Source organism: Oncorhynchus tshawytscha, linkage group LG01 (assembly GCF_018296145.1).
Source record: "Oncorhynchus tshawytscha isolate Ot180627B linkage group LG01, Otsh_v2.0, whole genome shotgun sequence".
Classification (NCBI taxonomy): Eukaryota; Metazoa; Chordata; class Actinopteri; order Salmoniformes; family Salmonidae; genus Oncorhynchus; species Oncorhynchus tshawytscha.
In genome coordinates, this window is record NC_056429.1 from 69,329,539 (window position 1) to 69,352,132 (window position 22,594).

A 22,594-nucleotide genomic window follows, 5' to 3' on the forward strand; every position below is an offset into this window, starting at 1 on the left:
AGTTGGGCATTACCAGGTGCCCGATAAGACACTCTACTCTGCTGTACTGGAGATAACCCATTTATAGCCTGGGATAGATAGATAACTGCTTACCCCGCATTATACTAGAGCCAGCTGTGGCTGTCCCTACCTCACCCAGTCACAACCTTGGTCATGACCCAATCTCACCCCCTGGGGAACCCCTGTTCATGACCTCAACTACCCATGTCTACCACTGTCAGATTCACTTTTAACACCCTATCTAATTCATCCTGAATCAGACTAACCCTTTTCATGACTTAAAGACACATTTTGTGACCACAGATAACCCCAGTTGCTGACCTTCATGACCTCAAACACCCCAGTGTGCAGCTTGTGACAGAAAATGACAGTATCTTCATTGGAAGAGTGTTTATTTTGAGTAATTTGAGTGGACATGGGATCACTAATCATTCTTTCAAAGACTTCAAAGGACTTCAGAACTGAGCTCAAAGTCAAGAGTGATTCCCTGTCAACTACAGAAGACTTTAGCCTTTAGACACCATTCATGAAGAAAATGTATTTGCCCTTTTGGCACTTCAGGGGGAATTTATGCTTCTTAAAATGATTTAAAACATTTATATTTGTCCATATAAAACAAAAAACTCAAGTCAGACAACGTCCTTAGTTTCAAATAATTTATTGTTGTTTATGTCAAAGGTACAGAACCATTTTGAGACGTCAAGGACTAAACTTCAACAAATCGCCCTTAACAAGGAATCACAACTGCAATTAGGAAAACCCAGCAGAGCTTAGCATGATCTCCTGTCTCCAGCTATTCCCCTCCCTCTCTTGACAAGTCATTAACAGGCAGCCTCGTAGTATTTGAGCCTCAGGCAATGCCTTTCAAAGACAAAAGTCTGCAAAGAGGCTCTCTTTTTAACACAAAAACAGCTTTAGAGCCATTTAACAGACCTATGTCATCACTTGGGAGCTATGAGGTGCTTTGTCCAAAAACTCCCTCCTGCTTTAACAGTAGAGTAATTGTTTGCCAGGTGTTCTAGTGGGAGGAAATATAAACAGAATACAGCTAATTGACAGGGTCCCCAGAGTGTCAGGAAAGGACAAGTTATGAAGAGCCACATGACACGATCACACAGGAAATAACAAAAAAAAACACCAACCTGTAAAAAATATAAGGCCATGTTTATGTGACCCCCTTTCAAACAGCCCCTTATTTATCACTTATATGCAGGTATACTGCTATTATACCACAGGAGGTTGGTGGCACCTTAATTGGGGAGGACGGGCTTGTGATAGTGGCAGAAGCGGAATTAGTGGAATGGTGTCAAAAACATCAAACATGTGTTTGATGCCATTCCATTCGCTCCCTTCCAGCCATTATTATGAGCTGTCCTCCCCTCAGCAGCCTCCACTGTATTATACATATCAGTGGGTAAGTGGCAAATTGGGAGGGTCGGGGGATGTTCTTAAACCATAGGGGCTGTTTTGTATTTCAAATTAGGTAGGTGTTAAACAATAGAAGTGTTGATGAATTTACTTACAAAAAGCAGGGAACCATTCACACATAACCCATACCTGTATTTCGGTTACAGGGTCTGTCTTATTTTACTAGGCAAGCCAGGTAAGAACAAATTCCTATTTACAATGATGGCCTAGGAACAGTTTGTTAACTGCCATGTTCAGAGGCAGAACGACAGAGTTTTACCTTGTCAGCTCGGGGATTCAATCTAGCAACCTTTCGGTTACTGGCCCAACGCTCTAACCACTAAACTACCTGCCACCCCATGACTAGGTCTTTAGGTGGATTTTAATTGACCATGTTTTTGTGCATCCTATGCCTTTCAGATCTATGAAAAATCTGGCATGGTACATTTTTGGGGATTTTGGTCTATGTATGGAAGGGATATATACAGTCCATCATATTACATATAGGATAAAGGCAATAGTACAGTAAACCAGGGAATACATCAAAAAAGTGTTTTAAAAATATAGAATTTAGGTATTTGATTTCAATGCGTTGGGGTCCTCTGAGTGGATCCTTTCAATCAAATATTTTTCTAAACCAAAATGCACTTGTCAATTAATGATATCATATCCTTGTGATACCCAGACATTATCTTTTTTTATAATGCCTGAAAAGTGAAATGTACATACAGTAATACATATTATAGTTCAAACTAAATTATTGGGTTCCCACCTGCCAAGGTACAGTATGAGACAGGCTGAGCCGGTGGGATCTAACTAAGAAGTCTGGCTTCTGTCTCAGTGTCCTCACAAGATCATTTCAAACAGGGTAGTTCATCTCACCTCGGTCTCAATGCCATCTCACCTCTGTCTCATCCATCTCAATCTAAAGTGGAAGAGAGAAATAAGGGCAAATAAATAGATGATAGACACATTGTATCCAGGGGCAGATAACTACTGTAAACAGAAAATCCAACCTTGATATCATTATCCTATAAAAAGGCCTTGTGTTGTTTATATGACGCAATAATATGATGTGTTATTTTTCATGTGTAACATGTTTTGATCTAGCTTCACTCAAGTTGGTACTTAATCTCTACTTATACGATAACTATGTCCCACTCTCTACTTATAGTGCTATTACCAAACAACAATATTTATATAACTAAATCAATCCTTACATTTAGCAGAAAATAGTGCATATAATTCTCGTAGATTCTAAACAATATTATTTGCATTACACCATTGGAAAAAAAAAATCCAAGTTTATGTGTCATGTATTTTCATGATCCGTTTCTGCTTCTGACTTGCTCATACACCACAGGGTGTTATTTGTTGCTCCCAAGTACCACCTACTATCACCACGCTCTTATTAGCTATTGACAGAAAGTTGTCTGAAAACCCACATCCTCAGTCAAGTATTGTAAACGCGTGTAAACAGAGACTTGAGCAAAACCTCAGATTAGACGGAAAGCACAACCTTTCATAAAATATAAAAAGAAGCTTAATCTAAATTTCTTATTTATCTTTTCAAATAAAATTGTATTAGTAGAAAGAGGAGGAAGGGAAGCACTACTAAGGTACACAATAGTACATTTTGGTAGACAGAAGGTGCTCTTTGGTAAAAGGGGTACATTGGTCATCAAAAAGAAAGGACCAAGGCACTCTTCATATAATTAATTAAAATGCCTTTATTAGTATGGCATGTTCAATAGAAACAACCTTTTTTTTTTTCTTTTTTTTAAAGCTGTTCAAAAGAGGACATTGTATTCCTTTTTTTTGTACTCCCTGACGAAGGCCATGCAGCCAAAATGCATTGTTTTTAAAAAACTTTGTTTCTATTGAACATGCCATACTAATAAAGGCATTTTAGAAAATAATTGTATTGCTGAACAGGACAATACATCCTTTCCAGGGCAATTGGGTTTGTATTTTTGATGTAATGTCAGTTCTCACTGTATGGGAAAATGTTTACAAAGGGAATACAAGCTATGATTTCAAGTAAAAAGAAAACACCTGGATTTCCATCCCAAAGAGAATCTCCTGTTGGTTTAAAATGTACTTTGACTTTGTTTGAAACACTGGTCAGAGGAGCTGTGGTTGGGTGCTCTGGTTTTAACTGGACCGTGAGGGTTGACCGTGACTAAACAGATAAAAAGCAGAGAGGTTGTTGGTAGGAAGGCACGGTCTATGAGGATGAAACCTGAGATGGCTATTCACTGTGCCACAAACACTGGTGGGCCACCACACTCTGCTCAGAGACCTAAGACATTTTGGGTTTGTTTCACAGTCATAGATTGGATTTTTTTCCCCCTAATTTAGTCGATTGAGGACCAGTGAGTAGGAGTGTATTTAAATCATGTTCATGCAACCACATTTCAGTGGTCTGGATTGAAGTGTAATTTAGTTAAAACACAGGCTTATCTATGTCCGTGAAACCGTCCCTTCAAGTTTGAGAGAAATACACTACTGCTTTACATTTTAGATGAGCAGTTTTGCAACTCATGTGATCTATTCCTTACTGCGCTAATCTTATAGAGTAAAACACCGAAATACATGAGCATTCGTGTGGCTGTGTCCTGTGTTCATTACAAAGCATCCAGAAAGATGCTGCAGCACACAATAATAATGTCAAGTCCCACATAGACACGCTTAAAATGGCCGGCCCAAAGTGAAAAATAGCAACATTACTTAGTGTGTGTCATAGACAGAGAGTAGTCCCATTCACTGCCACGTAACCCCAACTGACGACAGGCTCTCCTACACAAGACACATTTATCAGGGCACCTAAACACATCGCAGGTGGACGTTATGATTAAAGAGGCCTTAAAAAGTCAACAATAAATGAAAAACCTCCATTTATAACCCAATGTGTCGCTATACACTGCAAAAATTAGAACACAGAGATTTAGAGTTTTAAACGTGTTTTCAGTGTGCTGTTTATCATCCTGCCATGGAAAGAGGGATTTGTATACTTTAAAATGGATGTCAGAGACATTTTCCACAACAAGAGCAGTCATTCATCATGACCACATTCCTCAGGACAGAGAAAGTGTCATGAATTATTTATTGTACAGACACTATATCACAAAGATTGATTAAAGACTAGAGAGCTTTGTCGTCCAGCTTGATACAATGCATCTTATAATTTAGCATGTTAGAGACATACTTTTCACACTGATGTATTAACTGGTTCAGGATCAAAGGTGACAACAACATTTTCTGCACTGAATTAAGTCATTGGAACGGCTGCCTTTCACAGAAAACCCCCTTTCAACAACACCCCTCCACACTGATTATTAAGGCATCTGCATGCTTCCCATGCTTCCGAAACAGTTCAGAACAGTTTGTGCATATATTCTGACGACATTTTGTGAAGATTTTGTTAGGTTTGGTCTTCGGCAAGGGTTTTTCCAGTTTGTGCACACAAACAAAATTCGAGGCAAGCCAAATTCAGTAGCCGAAGTCTACACCCCTTTGTCGATGATTGGTCAACAGTAGCGATTCTTCAATTAAGTGTTTGTTGTCATTCAAAGAGAGACAAATCGTTTTCATGCAATATGTTTCACTTGCAAAATTAGTTAATTGTAAATTTGACCAACTAAGATCCCTTCGACAATTTTTTTTCGAAATTAATGACCGATTTTTTGAGTTATCTTACATTAATTTAGACTATTTTGAAGAAATGTATACTGGTGTATTCAAGTGAATGTCTTTTAAGGGAGTATGCAAGCATACTCGCTCAGTGCACCTATGTTCAGCTAGGCGCCAGCTGACTCAAAACATGTGGAAGGCTTTAACACAGGGGCCCCCCTGGGTTGTGTCCTCAACCCTCTACTGTACTCCCGGTCACCCACGACTACACCAACTCCATCATCAAGTTTGTTGACGACACCGCGGTTGTAGGCCTGATAACCAACAACGACGAGTCAGCCTATAGGGAGGAGGTAAATTAACTGGCATTGTGGTGCCAGGACAACAACTTCTCCCTCAATGTCAGCTTAACAAAGGAGTTGATTGTTGACTTCATAAAGCAGAGGAGGGAACATGCCCCAATCCTCATGCTCTGATACCGTCTGCCTGACGATAAGGGAGTGAACAGCTTATGGCTGTGGTGTGTGGGGTCCTTGATGATACTGCTGGCCTTCCCCAGGCACCGTTTTGAGAAGATGTCCTGGATGGGTGGAAGCACGGTCCCAGTGATGTACTGAGCCATCTTCACCAGAATGTCAAGAGTGTGCAAAGCTGCCATCAAGGCAATGGATGGCTACTTTGAAGAATCTAAAATCATTTTTTATTTAACACTTTTTTGGTTTCTACATGATACCATCTGTGTTATTTCATTGTTTTGATGTATTATTCTGCCATGTAGAAAATTGTCAAAATAAAGAAAAACTCCTGAAGGAGAAGGTGTGTCCAAATGTTTGACTGGCACACACACACACACACACACACACACACACACACATAAATAAATTCATACTACACACACATGACAAATGCTGCTACTAGACTCTTATTATTATTGCTAAATACTGCACAATTTAAACACTTGCATCCCAATCCCCCTTTCACCAAAACATGTATAAATATTGGATTATAAATTGTGCCTTTCTGTATTATACTTATTCTACAATGTTGATTTCTATTCTACTGAGGCATTTACTTTATGTTTGTATTCTTATCTTTTATTATTTCTTATTGTTGTTGCATTGTCAAGAAGGAACCTGCAAGTGAGCATTTAGTTGGACGCCGTATACTATATATATCCCAAACATACGACTAATAAAATGTGAAACTTCATAAAGATCTAGAGGAAAATATTCATATATAATATAAAATATGAATAACCTTAAAAATACATGATCAGATATTATCTAAATAAATAATGACTATACCACACAATTGATCCAATTTCTAAACACACGTTGTTGTATGAAAGACCAGCAAAGGGAGAGAGAGAGAAAGAGAGCAGATGGTAAAACAAAAGGTTTTAGGTGATTCACTCATCTTTTGTTTCGCTATCTTTGATCAAATGAAGAGAAACCCACCCACAACAATAAAAGCAAACCACACTTTGCAAGCTCCCTCTCATCAAAAACACAGTGTTTTTATCTAAAGCATCCCCCATTACAACAAAAAAAGTGTGCATTATTTAAATTGTTCTAAGAACCACCAGTTAACCTTCCAGAAAAGATGCACCACAAAAAAAGTGATTTGCATGCACTCACACACACTTGTCATAATAAGCCACGAAAAACAACCAGTCTAACAGCAGTGTTTAACTGCCTGAAATGCACATTTTCTCAGGCCGATTTCTGCCCAATGACCATTTTATGGCTTTGAAAGCAGTTACAGTACATTGACTAGGAACTGTTGTGATCCTGTTTCCAAAACAGGGTCACATATAGCACATATAGCAGATTCACTCTACAGTATAACAAGGTCACTAACAAGGTCCCTGTCTCATCTTTGAAGTGTACACTCTCTCTCTCTGTCTTGTTATTTAGCCTGACAGACAGATGTGGTGAGTGAGCTAACGTAGGAGCACAGCATTGACACCAGCACCCAGGCTAAGAGATCATGGCAGCCAGTACTTTGTTCACTCTGCTATGGATGACAGCTATTGATCATCCATGGCTACTTAATGGATAAGCTCCACTTAAGTGAATTAATCTCGTAGAGAAAGAGGGGAAAAACCCAGACATGCTTCCATCCATTATGTGGTTGGGATGGTTTGCGGGGTGATTAGTAAATGTCTCCTGTACATTGTCTGAACGACTCACACATGCGGCAGGCCAACTCAGAGTGGCTTTGCGGGGGCTGGCAGGAGGTTGACTAAACTTGCAAACATTTTTTAATCACACACTGATCTGAACATTTCCGTTCATCATTAACAGGTGTAGTTACTTTACCCTACATGCCCTGCAGGAGAGAGTGACCGTTCCGCCACTATACTTCTCTCCGATCTTCTCCTCTTCTTTTCTCCAACACACGTTGTAAACAGACACTGAAACAAGAGGACAGAAACTCAAATTAGCCCTATGTCTGTATTTACTGAACGCAAAGTGCTATTGGAATTAGTCAGACACAAAAGTGATTCACTGAAGGTCAATAACTTTGTGGAGTTGAATTTGAGGTGTAAATTACATGGCTAAGGCAGTCTGGGAGATTGTCAGTTGGGAGTGTGTCAGAGAAAAGCCATCGCATGGGCATTAATCATATACATGTCAGAGTGAAAAGATAATGTAGTGACAGAGATACACTACATATATAGAAAATAGCATTTGTTTTTACAAAGCAATTCCGGTAGACAGTCATCTAAGTATAGGTGTATGTGTGTAAACACACACAGACTATGAGCAAACACACATTTAATTCTGCTTCAACTGACAAAGAAAAACATATACGCTGGGTTCCTGGGTTGTGGTCAGAATCTATTCATTAACAGAGTCACACTGTATTATTTGGGGTTTTGTAGTATACTCAAAAAGAGGATGAGGAAAAACAACAAAACAAACCAATACATTTTTTGAATAAGTTGTATGCCTAAATCATTTAAAAATAGCAACATCAATGTAAACAAAACAGCTTCAAACAGGAAGTAAGATGCTAATATCTGCATTGGTTCAGAACAGCTAAAGAACAAGTCCAAATCCTGTAATGTTTCCATTTTCAACATACCTTTCCTTTGTAAGAAAGCATATAGCAAGTCCTAACATATACACACACATTGATTAACCATTGTGCCCTGTGTCTGTCTATTATTTAGGGCATATTACACCGGGCCCATGTTTTACAAGGATTTCCAATATGAGACTTAGACGTCATATCCCCATCAAAACCATATACAACAGATACAAATGACCAGTGTCCATTTGAAGAGAAACACATTCCCACACACAGGACAGCACTGAAGATATACAGCAGCAAACTTAATGAAGAGGTTATAGCTATGCAAATAATGCATATTTCTGATTTGAATTGCAAAATATTACAGTTGAGGTAACAGGAGTTTAAGAAGTATTTCTCACACAGAAATAATCACACACTCAGACTAATGGTAATCTGAGGAGATAAAGAGGCCTGGACAGGTGAAACGAGTGACAGGACTAAGCTTTAAAACAAACACACTGTGGAAATATTTGCCACTCACTAACATTACACTGTACACTAAACTGACAGCCGTCACAATAATACAGGATACTGTATACACTTTACTCATGACAAAAACAACGAAAACACTTACAACTAAATGTGTAATGTGCCTTCTTTATGGTCATGAAAGCAGGGAGTCCAGATTCTACAACCAAGTACACTTTCAACTAATCCAGAAAACTAGAACTACGTACAATTCAATTATACCGTGGAGTAATCTAAATATTACAGGAAACCAACACATACAGTAGTCTACATGATAGTCTACAACTAATTTGTGATGAACTAAGTCTGTGTTTGGATGGTAGATGTATACATTAGATTACCATGCATTATTTTGTGAACCAATCATTTCCACCAGTAGTCTGCGTCTCTGGTAAAAATAAATAAATTGAGCCTTAAAATATGTTGCACTTGTTTTTTTTGATAGGCATTTGTTGTTGCTGAAAAGGTTAACGATTTTTCCTATCGAAACTGAGTGGGTTGTGAAAGAACATTTCATGAGGCAAATTTCCCCTGAGCGCCTGTAATATTATCACCCCAGCCATCATAGTTTCAGAATGACTTCTGGATGTATTTATATAAAAACAAGTCTAACACAAATAGGTTACAATATTAATGAGCTACTACAGTTTATTACACAATTTCCTAATGAATGCTGATCTTGTCAACTTTTGACTTATTAATAAATATTCAAAGTTAAGGCCTAACAAAAACTTTGAGGCCTTCAACAAAAATAACAAACACTTCAGTTTTTCATAGAATACAATTAGCTGTTATTCATGAAGAAATATACATTTAAAAAAAGTAATGATTTAGGTCAACAATTTGTACTGGGTTTGTTAAGTGTGAATTTGTTTCCAAATCAAATAAACAACTCTTACAGTAAACAGATCATTTGACCCATTTCTTTATTTAACAGCAAACATGACAGCATGCTTGTATTGTAAAAATACTAAATATAGGGTTTACTGTGCATTTTCACTATCAAAATTAGTCAGATGACACAGAAGAGGTTTTTAGAGCATTTCTTTGATGCGTTCCGTGGTTAAACAGAGGATTTCAGAGCCGTGGGCAGACTTGCCGAGTATTTTCCCACCTTTTTATTTGTCACAGACAGAGACAGAGAAAGAGAAATAAAGAGAGAGAAAGGACCGCTGAATTATGATAAACTTACAGCTTTAAAACCTGATACTTAATGGAGTTACTGTACCATATGGAATTCCCACAGAAGAGAGGCTGAGACAACAAATGGAGGAAAGACAGCAATGTTCTCAAAAAAGCACCACCCATTTTAAGCTGAATTGTGAAGCATGACATTACCATGATCTGTAAAATGATGAAAGCTATATAGACTGAAGTTAAATTTAGGTATCTTCAAACGATCTTAGAGAGAAGGTTGGCATTGGGCACTGGAGACAAAGACCAATCATTCCTACGTAATAACGAACCTCAACGATCAATACTGAAACTCACACAAATAAGAAAAGAATGGGAGTAGATTTACCACAGATGACTTTTCAGAAGGACAACTATAGCCACCATTGGGATGTAAACAAAAGACAGGTCCTTCCTCCATCTGAAAGCACATTAGCCTCATCTGACATGTACCTAAAATGTATAAATTACTGAACATAATAGTTTGACTGTAAACTGAAAATAAAATGCAGTTGCCTAAAGGTGAAAACCATGACACCATGGAAGCACAATACGCAATTTCAACAACTTGACACTGCCAAAGCTATGGATTCAAGGACTGAAAGTCCATGAGAAAGTTACATATTTTACTTTGTATTGCTTGTTTATAAATGATGGGGTAAGTTGTACAAGCTCATAAAGGAATGTATATGGATACATGGATGTGCCATAAACATGTAGCATTTTCTTTACATAAAAATCGGACAATTCTGGCCATCAGTGAATTAATCTTCTATTTTCTGAACACTGTAGAGTAACAGACTCCACATCAGATGGACTGAAGTGTTCATCATGTGCAGCAGACATTTTGTGCCCGTGTGAAAGCCGTTAAGAGTCTGCAGGCCTCCCACAGTCTAGCTAGGAGCAACCCGAATGTCACACACAACCACAGGTGGGAGTCTTCACACACACACACACACACACACACACACACACACAAACACAAAATAGGCTCCCTCTTTGTTAGCAGGAAATGTGAATTATTATGTGGATTATAATTAATGGATATTTTTGTAGGGGTTGATACATTTTTCGTAAGGGAAGTGACATTTTAAAGGGGAAATTACAAAACTTCAGAAGCCTTTTTGAAACCTCAAATAAACTACAAGTTTTAAATGTCCTGCATTGCAGGAACATTCTCCTGCAACAGGGTGATCAAATTAAGATCCTACACGAAAGTGTCCTCAAATTCTACAGGTAAATGTCTATAGAGGACATTCATTAATTTGTTACATATCATCAACTGTATTCTCTTGTTGTTAGTGATAGACCATATAATTGTAACATAATTCCTTTCATACCATTTGTGTACCAAAATACAGTGAAACTGGAGCACCTAATTTGATAACATTAAGTTTAACAAAATAACAAGCAAGATACCAGGCAGAATTTTACTGTGACATGAACAATATAACCAACTTCCAGGTAGTTCCAAGAATGTGAATTTAACTTTTACATGAACAAAAACAAACCAACTTCCAGGTTAAACAAATTACGCCTGAAAACAAAACTGAGAAAAGCTTGTGGTTTTCAGAAAAAGCTCAGACAGATATTTTGTGGAGGATTTGGTATTTCTGGGTGACATTTCAACATCCTATGTGTTTGGTTGGTGCCATCTGTGCATTCAAAACAAGCCCACGCGCACCTTGACTCACTGCTCAGTGCTCAAATCTCCCCTCTTTTGTGGGAGCCTTACACATTCTCTCACACAAACACAATGTCATATTGATGGTTAAAAGTTTTGTTGCTTTATTCACACTGTCCTGTATTATTGGTAAATTGATACACATCAGATTCCATGTTGAATGCAGTATTATGATATGGTACATATATACACACTGAAGACTGCCTAACTCTGAAACCTGTTTGAGTAAGTCCAGCTTTAGGGTGTTATAAACAATCATCTCTGAAATGTCTGCCTGGACTATATCTGGACTGTCTAGACAGCGCTGACCTTTGTGTATTCGTTCTTTTAACCTGAAATGCATTAACTGTAATTTGGATGTTTATATTACACTGTACTAGAGATGTATAATTGCTATCAACATGCAAATTCTTAGCCATGTGTATAATGTTTGTCTTGACTAACATGACCTTGAAAGGTCAGGGGTCACATTCATATCTCCCCTCAGTTCTCTTTTTAAATGCCACGGCAATAATGCATAAGCCTATAGATAATACACTCCAACTCAAATGAACATCAGACACACTAATTAGAAAGGTCAACACTGACATTTAAAAAAAAAATGATGGTATAGTTTGGGGAGGTTATTGTATTGAAGTACATTACAGTACACATTACTTTTGTCTGTGTGGATAAAATCAACCCTCACTTATCTGAGTATGTCTTTAATTAAAACAAGTATTTTGTTCTGAAGAACATGAATGACCCACTATTGAGCCTCAAAATCTTGTTTGCTTTTATAATATGAGTTTGTTGTGTTTCCTCACGGCCACGTAAGCCTACTCTATACACGGCATGTTTTGTAACAGTGAAACTGGAGCACCTAAGGGTATGTCACATCTCAAACTTCTATGACATGGTCTTCAAAACCGGACCCTGGCTCAATTGTCTTTTTCAGAGGACAACAATTGAAACAATTGCACAGTCAAACAGCATTCACATTGTTATGTCATGGAAGTCCACTGAAGTTTCACTCCATCTCAGGTTGGTATATTGTAGGCCTACAATACCTTCTCAGAGAATAGGGTTTCATAGATGCAATCTGCTTCAATCACCAGTTGTGTCATCTCTTATTTTCACTTGCTGACTGTCACAATTTATCTGTCAGATACAGTACCCAAGGACAATATTACAATGTGACTCTGTCAACAGCAACAAAAAACAGACAGTAAGACTAATAAGATGACTTCATGTTACACACGCGTTACCTTAAATTGTGTCAACTAAAAATATATATACTTTGTTCCTATAAACCTACTGCAAATCTAGCCGAGCTATATGTCATGTGCATCTTTATGATGTCCGGTAATAACTATTTCACACATCTACATAAAAGTGACCATAATAATACTTGAAGATTATAACACCACACAGACAAATAGATGCTGGGAGGTAAGGACAATGGGATAGACACATCACAAATAGATGCTGGGAGGTAGGACAATGGGATAGACACATCACAAATAGATGCTGGGAGGTAAGGACAATGGGATAGACACATCACAAATAGATGCTGGGAGGTAAGGACAATGGGATAGACACATCACAAATAGATGCTGGGAGGTAAGGACAATGGGATAGACACATCACAAATAGATGCTGGGAGGTAAGGACAATGGGATAGACACATCACAAATAGATGCTGGGTGGTAGGACAATGGGATAGACACATCACAAATAGATGCTGGGTGGTAGGACAATGGGATAGACACATCACAAATAGATGCTGGGAGGTAAGGACAATGGGATAGACACATCACAAATAGATGCTGGGTGGTAGGACAATGGGATAGACACATCACAAATAGATGCTGGGTGGTAGGACAATGGGATAGACACATCACAAATAGATGCTGGGAGGTAAGGACAATGGGATAGACACATCACAAATAGATGCTGGGTGGTAGGACAATGGGATAGACACATCACAAATAGATGCTGGGAGGTAAGGACAATGGGATAGACACATCACAAATAGATGCTGGGAGGTAAGGACAATGGGATAGACACATCACAAATAGATGCTGGGAGGTAAGGACAATGGGATAGACACATCACAAATAGATGCTGGGAGGTAAGGACAATGGGATAGACACATCACAAATAGATGCTGGGAGGTAGGACAATAGGATAGACACATCACAAATAGATGCTGGGAGGTAGGACAATGGGATAGACACATCACAAATAGATGCTGGGAGGTAAGGACAATGGGATAGACACATCACAAATAGATGCTGGGAGGTAGGACAATGGGATAGACACATCACAAATAGATGCTGGGAGGTAAGGACAATAGGATAGACACATCACAAATAGATGCTGGGAGGTAAGGACAATGGGATAGACACATCACAAATAGATGCTGGGAGGTAAGGACAATGGGATAGACACATCACAAATAGATGCTGGGAGGTAGGACAATGGGATAGACACATCACAAATAGATGCTGGGAGGTAGGACAATGGGATAGACACATCACAAATAGATTAATCGTGTTATGCTACCTTGTATTATTTCAACCTAAATGCTCAGTGCCTCATGTTTTCTTAACATCTCCTTTGTCATGAAGACCGATTTTCACAAAGTGATTTCGATGAAGTGGTCTTCTAGTTAGACAGAGCTCATTATAAAGCTCTGCTGTCTATTACTTGGATCCCACAGTCTCTCTACGCTGCACGCTCATACTGACTAGCAATGCCAAAACAATCAGTACAGGTAAGACACATGTCAAAACACCACTGTCAGGTACTGGATGATGGTCAGAGCTCAATGTGCGAGCGCCCACACACACACACACACACACACACACACACACACACACACACACACACACACACACACACACACACAAAGAGAGACACAGTGCCTAATCAAGGATGTAACTATTCAATGCCAAAAGGCTCTCATGAAAATAGCAAACCTCATAATTACTACAAATGACAGAATCCATAGACTGAAATAATTTGTGTATATTTACCAAACCCCTTGTACTTTGTTCATGCAGAAGGGAACCATTTTGCTTGGTTGGAGAGAGGGAGAGTGTGGCATAAAATCAAAAGGTATTACTTGATTTATAAAGCAGTAGGTCCTATCTTGCGGATAGAGTTCTTTAAAGTTATGACAACTTTCTCATATTTTTTTTCCAGTGACTGAAAGTGAAAAAGACTTAAAGGATGAGCATCGTGAATTGCCATAACCACAGACTGTGGAGGTGTTTGACTCAGAAAGGGCCAGTCACAACTTTCCTTTGACAAAATAGGCTTCTATCTGTGTACAATTCTCAAGAACTCTAGAGACCAATATAAGACTTTTTTTACTGAAGGCAACAAATTCAATTTATGTGACATTTAACACACATCTTTTAACACCCATTTAGTGACTTACAGATCTGTGAGAGACCATGTCATTGAGTTTTCCCAAATCAAGCCTGGTTATCATAGCCACAAAATCTTACCCATTTTAGTCATGTCCTACTTTTTAAATTAACCCGTATCATGGTTTACAAGTGTTAAAATGGGCCTATTACGGAATAAATGTGTACAAGTGTTAAAATGGGCCTATTACGGAATAAATGTGTACAAGTGTTAAAATGGGCCTATTACGGAATAAATGTGTACAAGTGTTAAAATGGGCCTATTACGGAATAAATGTGTACAAGTGTTAAAATGGGCCTATTACGGAATAAATGTGTACAAGTGTTAAAATGGGCCTATTACGGAATAAATGTGTATCTCATTTGTATTTCATTGCTTCATTCAATCTTTGATATTGACGTTTGCTTACAGGGAAATAATGTGCTCTTTTAAATCAGTATTTCATTATCCCGATGATCATTTTCAAAATCTTTCTATTTGATATATATTCACCAGTAAAATATGTATTGATGTTTAAAAAAGAAAGATATTGTAGGTGTTTCATATTGACCTTGAGGCTACCTCTCCCGACAGTGCTGCAAGCTGCATATATTTACACCAAATAGTCATATCCAAACCTCCACCAATTCAGCTAAATGTCAGGTAAGGTCTATTCTTATCAACTTCTTATCAGTCTCAGCACTGTTTGTGACATTTGATCGATTTGTTGGTTCAGAAAGCAGTAGGCCTATAAATAAACAAACTCATAGTTTCAGTGTTTGTGTCTACACCTGCACAACTGATGTTATGGATGCAAATAGCCTAATCAAAACAAAAAATAACAGTTATTTCTGAGTTGATATATAGGCCTAGCCAGGATTGTATCTACACTAGTAGGTTATTTGCAACTAGGCTTATATTACGTTTAACTTTTTTTTACCAAATAAAAAGGGCTTGCATAAATTCACAACATACTTTACCCTGTCTTCATGTTAATCTACCTCAAATACCTGGTAGCCCTCCCTGCACATTGATCTGGAACTGGTGCTTTCTGTAGCCCTTATCACTTCATTGTTGTGCATTATATTCCTCGTGTGTAACTAGTTTTTAACTCTGCAAGGTTGGGAAGTGCTGGTGAGCAAGCATTTCACGTTAGTCTACACCCGTTGTATTCAGCGCATGTGACAAATATGATTTGATAACCAATAATTATTGGTAGGTTGCCTTGCATAGTTTTCTATTATAGGTTTTGCTATCAATTTAAAAAAAAAAATAATAATGCCTTTGGTTCATTCACTAGGTTTAGACTACTGTGCATATCAACCTGTTCTCAAAACAAAAAGGCACATAAGAGTTGTAGATCTATGACATTTCGATTAATTCAAACATTACGTTTAATTTTCGGTTATACGATTCTTTACAATTAGGCCAACATTGTTAAGCAAGATATTTGAATAGCTTAGTTGAATAAGATTCAGCAATAATTTCCAAATCTATTCTGAATTTCAAAACGTTGAAATAACATGTTGTGTAAGCTATTGTTATCGCGAATAACCAAATTAAATAGACTGACACAAATATAGAACATTAGTATGAGACTGTAATGTGATTTATATCATATATACCATTCTTATTGTTATCTGAAATCTCTTTAGCAAAACATTCTGAAGAAGTTGACTTGGCGTTTTCTGAGTGAGCAATTTACGAAAGTAACCCACTGCGCACACAATGTGGGACACACTCTTTTCGCCGCACTTCGATACAAAGTGATTTTCGTAGCAGGTTAGGATAGCATTTTCGCTAAACCTAACCATTTTCCTAACATTAACTTCAGACTCCTAACCTGCTACGAAAATGTCACTTCGGTATCGAAGTGCCATGAAAATAGTATTTCCCCACACACTGGTTGAATCAATGTTGTTGCCACATTTGCCTGTGGTTTTGTCAACAATAACACTACAGATACCGCAGGCTAATAATGTATGTATATGTAGAGACTGTATAAACCGCATTGCGGATGAACAGCAGGTATATGAGCAAACTGTGTTCTAGAACCACTGCTTTATTGCACTACACTTAATATAGGCCTATTCTAATGTGATATAAACATACCTATATAAACGTTACTCATATATGAAAAAATATATTTTACTCGGTTATCGTTTCATTTCAAGTCCATGTTGAAACGAAAAAAAGTAGAATGAGGTGTTGTAAAATGTCCAATTGCCATTTTCATAGCAGTAAGTGAGCTCAGAGGCTTTCCTGGGACTGTAACGCCATCTACTGGCTATAACCTGCCAATCAGTTCTGGAAGGACAAGACACCCCTTATTTCTGAGAAGTGACTCTCATGTGTCATGTTGCTTACAAAGAGAAGAAAATTCAATACAATAGATATATCATCATTACACTGATGATGTCACTAGTTAAAGCTGTAGACAATTGCAGTAGGCCTATGATGCTATGCCATTATATTGAAGCACAACCACACTTTCATGTACCAAATGTCACTACTACTGTGAATCAAATTATTAGCAACACACGGTTTCAGTTTCCAAAAAAACCACATAATCCCTGCACCAATCTCCTATTCCCACCCATGATACATTATCTGTGAGAGAGAGAGAGATATGATGATGATGCTTCTCCATCTATAAAACTATCAACCGTGCCTCAACAAGCAGTCCACACAAATCTAACTACATAGGTAGCTAAGGTAACTGAACTAAATTACTACCGCCCCGTAGCACTCACCTCTGTCATCATAAAGTGCATTTAGAGGCTAGTGAAGGACCATACAGTGCCTTGCAAAAGTATTCATTCACCATGGCATTTTTCCTATTTTGTTGCATTACAACCTGTAATTTAAATGGATTTTTATTTGGATTTAATGTAATGGACATACACAAAATAGTTTAAATTGGTGAAGTGAAACTGGAAAAATAACTTATTTCAATAAATAAAATGTTTTTTAAAAACAGAAAAGTGGTGCGTGCATATGTATTCACCCCCTTTGCTATGAAGCCCCTAAATAAGATCTGGTGCAACCAATTACCTTCAGAAGTCACATAATTAGTTAAATAAAGTCCACCTGTGTGCAATCTAAGTGTCACAAGATCTGTGACATGATCTCAGTATATATATACACACCTGTTCTGAAAGGCCCCAGAGTCTGCAAAACCACTAAGCAAGGGGCACCATGAGACCAAGGAGCTCTCCAACCAGGTCAGGAACAAAGTTCTGGAGAAGTACATTAGGGTTGTGTTATAAAAACAATATCAGAAACTTTGAACATCCCACGGAGCACCATTAAATCCATTTTTAAATATGGAAAGAATATGGCAACACAACAAACCTGCCAAGAGAGGGCCGCACACCAAAACTCATGGACCAGGCAAGGAGGGAATTAATCAGAGGCAACAAAGTGACCAAAGATAACCCTGAAGGAGCTGCAAAGCTCCACTGCGGAGATTGGAGTATCTGTCCAGAGGGCCACTTTAAGCCGTACACTCCAAATAGCTAGGATTTACGGAAGAGTGGCCTGAAAAAAGACATTGCTTAAAAAAAAAATAAGCAAACACGTTTGGTCTTCGCCAAAAGGCATGTGGGAGACTCCCCAAACACATGGAAGAAGGTACTCTGGTCAGATGAGACTAAAATTGAGCTTTTTGGCCATCAAGGAAAACGCTATTTCTGGCGAAAACCCAACACCTATCATCACCTATCCCCGAGAACACCTGTGGGGATGTTTTTCTTCGGCAGGGACTGGGAAACTGGTCAGGAATGATGGATGGTGCTAAATACAGGGAAATTCTAGAGGGGAAACCTGTTTCAGTCTTCCAGAGATTTGAGACTGGAACTGAGGTTCACCTTCCAGCAGGACAATGACCCTAAGCATACTGCTAAAGCAACACTCGAATGGTTTAAGAGGAAACATTTAAAAGTCTTGGAATGGCCTAGTCAAAGCCCAGACCTCAATCCAATTGAGAATTTGTGGTATGACAAAGATTGCTGAACACCAGCGGAACCCATCCAACTTGAAGGAGCTGGAGCAGTTTTGCCTTGAAGAATGGGCAAAAAATCCCAGTGGCTAGATGTGCCAAGCTTATAGAGACATACCCCAAGAGACTTGCAGCTGTAATTGCTACAAAAGGTGGCTCTACAAAGTATTGACTTTTGGGGGGGGTGAATAGTTACGCACGATCAAGTAAAACATTTTTTGCCTTATTTCTTGTTTGTTTCACAATAAAATATATTTTGCATCTTTAAAGTGGTAGGCATGTTGTGTAAATCAAATTATACACCCCCCCAAAAAATCAATTTTAATTCCAGGTTGTAAGGCAACAAAATAGGAAAAATGCCAAGGGGGGGTGAATACTTTCACAAGCCACTGTGTCACGAAGGCCAAGATGATCATCAAGGACCTCAGCCACCCAAGTTATGGTCTGTTCACTCTGCTACCATCTAGCAGACAAAGACCGTACAGCTTCTATCTCCAGGCCATCAGACTGTTGAAAAGCCATCGCACCATCTCCTGTAGTAAGAGACAAAGATAGACTCACTTACAACACACACACACACACACACACACACACACACACACACACACACACACACACACACACACACACAACACTGCTGTCCCGTGTACTTAGCCTAGAGACATTAAATACTGGACTGTTTCTTTTATACCGTTTTTCACACTGTATTCATATACTGTATTCTTCACATTGCTCATTCTAATATATCTACTACTGTACATTGCATTTAGTTACACTGTTTATACACTGGATTCTCAACATAGCTCACTGTAATATATCTACTGCTGTACATATCCTTCTTAGTTGATCTTTTTTTGTGTATATACACACGCATAGATTGCATTTGGATTACTTACAAAATGTTATTTGGGTAAACTGGGTTCGTTCTGACATTCGTGATTTGTTGTTTTTGTTTATTTGTGTACTTGTTTGACATTTTTGCTGCTCTGTGGAGTGGTTGAAAAACTAGTTTTAATGACTCCAACCTAAGTGTATGTAAACTTACGACTTCAACTGTAGATCTTTATCAGATAATGACACAGGGCTCGTTTAATTGTGAGGCTTAACACGGAAGCATTTCACTGGACCCACTATAACCTCTGATAAACTGTGTACGCGACCAATACATGTTGATTTGATTTGATGTATTAGTCAAAATAAACTGTTGAATAAGCATGTCGGTGTTTTCCTATTCCTTTGTTTCATGCTAAAAATATAGTGCCACTGTGAAAACAATTGAATCCCATAGTCCATATTGCAAGCATACTGTAGTTTAAAAACTGCTGAGTCCAAAACAGTTATTCAAAATGTGACATATACAACTAAATATTGTAGTAGTTTAACTACTGGTCAATCTAGATTTCAAAGCTATAGGGAAAAAAATGTTTTTTTGTTTCTTTTGAATTAAGGCCAGAGGGCTTAAACTACCATTATGGAAAAAACACATGAATTTCACATGTGAAGTGTTCCAAAAACACATGTTTTCATGTGATCTTATGTGAAGTTATTGTGATAACAGGTTACAACATGTAAAGCAATGTGATAACAGGTTACAACATGTAAAGCAACGTGATAACTTGTCATAACCTGTGATCACATGAAGTTCCAAAACCAGGTTCACATGATTTCACATGAAATTTAATGTGAAATCATGTGGTTTTTCTGTAAGAGCTCAACCACAATCATTCCTGTTGAATCACTTGACACACACCGAAAGCCTCACACACACATTAGACCTGTGTTCTTTGAAAAAATCTGCTGTGTCTTACTAGATACACACATCTGATGTAATGAAAAGGTCATCATTACTCATTGTTTAGGTATTAATCATTGAGTTCTGACCAGAACACATGACGACTTCCATTTCACTCAGGACGCTGACACTACGCTACTACTACTCATATACATACATCCGTGACATTAACTTGACATTTATACATTTTCTATTTGACATCATCTATACAGGGAATCATAAACCTCCCACTCTGAAAGAAGATTAAAATTGTAAACACAACCCACACAATGTGATACCTGACAAGTTCTGCACCGTATGAAGAAAGCTTTTAAGTTATGATAACATGCACATTACACAGAGACCATTTACATCTGCTAAGGTTGCTAAAAGAATACTGTATTTAACCTTCAGTATCAATACTTATGCCATTTGAAATCTAATCTCCAAAAATAGACTAGCCTACATGCTTACATTTCAAGACAAATCCTTATTGCTAAAACTACTCAACTCCATTCTATCGGGTACAGTGAAATGCTTGACTTGCAAGCCCTACCCAGCAGTGCAGTTTTCATTTTCAAAATATTATAGCTAATCAAAAAATAAACAAGAAATAAGATATTAGAGAGGAAGATACAGTATAAGGGGCACAGTGCCAATACAAAATAGAAAATTTGTGCAGCATTTATCTGATACATAAAAATTATACAATTTAGGTAGCAGATGTCATGGAGGCCTCCTTTTTCTGCCCAGTAACAGAATGCTGAGTAATCTCAGTCATAGCCTCCCACTCGCAACTACCCACGCTACACTGGTCTTGGTCTGCACCCTGGTAATAATACCAAAACTACCAGCACTTAACAGACGCCCACAACACAACAGACACTCCATTTACAGTAAATGGGTGCAGTAGAAGCAGAATGAGCATGGGGGATTCTGTAACCCATAGAGACCCATATATCACAGAAAACACCTCACCCCAAATTCATTCCCACTTCAACTAAAAGCTTAAACATCTGATTTGGTTTAGAGAGTGTGACTCTTTTATTATACACTTCATTACACTACTCGTTTGTCCATTATAAATGACATGTGTACTGTACATGACTGGGACTTTTCATATACCATGCCTTACAGAAAACATTTGGTTAATCAATCTAGCAAACAACCAATGAGATGCATCTGTTTAAAGATTGTCCATGTTTGGATGTGTTATTGATGATTAAAAAAAACTGACTGAGCAGAAGGGGAACCGTATCTTGTCTTTGGACACATTTAGGTGATCTTGTCAAGTGTTAAATAAAATGGATTCCACTTCTACTTTGAATATGCCAATTACAGATGAATTGTGCATACAGTACATTATGCTGACTATATATTTACAAGAAGCGCACATAACATCGTTTAGAAATGAAATTACCTGAAAGTAGTGAACTTTTTAAATGTAGAGTGATGTGCAACTTACAAAAAATTTGAGTCCTGTAGCCTACATAAAACAAATGACTGAGAGAAAAACTGAATTCTCAATTGAAAGTCAGCTGCAATTAATGCATTATGCCATGTTGGTGTGCCAAATGAATACAATTTGTGGTTAAGTTTGGCAGGCAGCATATATATTACTAGTCAGACAGAAATCATTATGTCAATCATTTGAAGTAGTAATACGCCTGCGGACATCCATCTGATCTCTATATCATTTAACCTAATAGTAGGAACATCGTCAAACACTAAAGAAATTGACAACACAAACGACACTCAAACATGGATGACCCAGCATATGCTTACCATTCACTCACTCCCTCCTGGTCCTCTTAAGAACCCAGACCCTCTGAACACAAAGAACAACAGTCAGACTCCATCCATCTGAAATGGGTCAGTTTCATCACAATGAGAGAGACCGGTTCCCTGCCCACACACATAGCTGAATGACCCACTCAAACAGCACCCCCACCCAAGAAGATTACAGATATCCATATGAGTC

The 22,594-nt window shown here is 38.1% G+C and overlaps 1 long non-coding RNA gene across 1 annotated transcript in view; it reads right to left on the minus strand.

The window, feature by feature from the left end:
* Positions 1 to 642: 642 nt before the first annotated feature.
* The window catches only part of LOC112255640, a 39,784-nt gene continuing 17,832 nt past the window's right edge, over positions 643 to 22,594 (minus strand). Inside the window, exons 2-3 of the long non-coding RNA XR_002954338.2 lie at positions 7,362 to 7,456; positions 643 to 2,332 (exon numbers count right to left, since the gene is read on the minus strand). This is a non-coding gene — a long non-coding RNA (uncharacterized LOC112255640). The remainder of the gene's footprint in view (positions 2,333 to 7,361; positions 7,457 to 22,594) is intronic.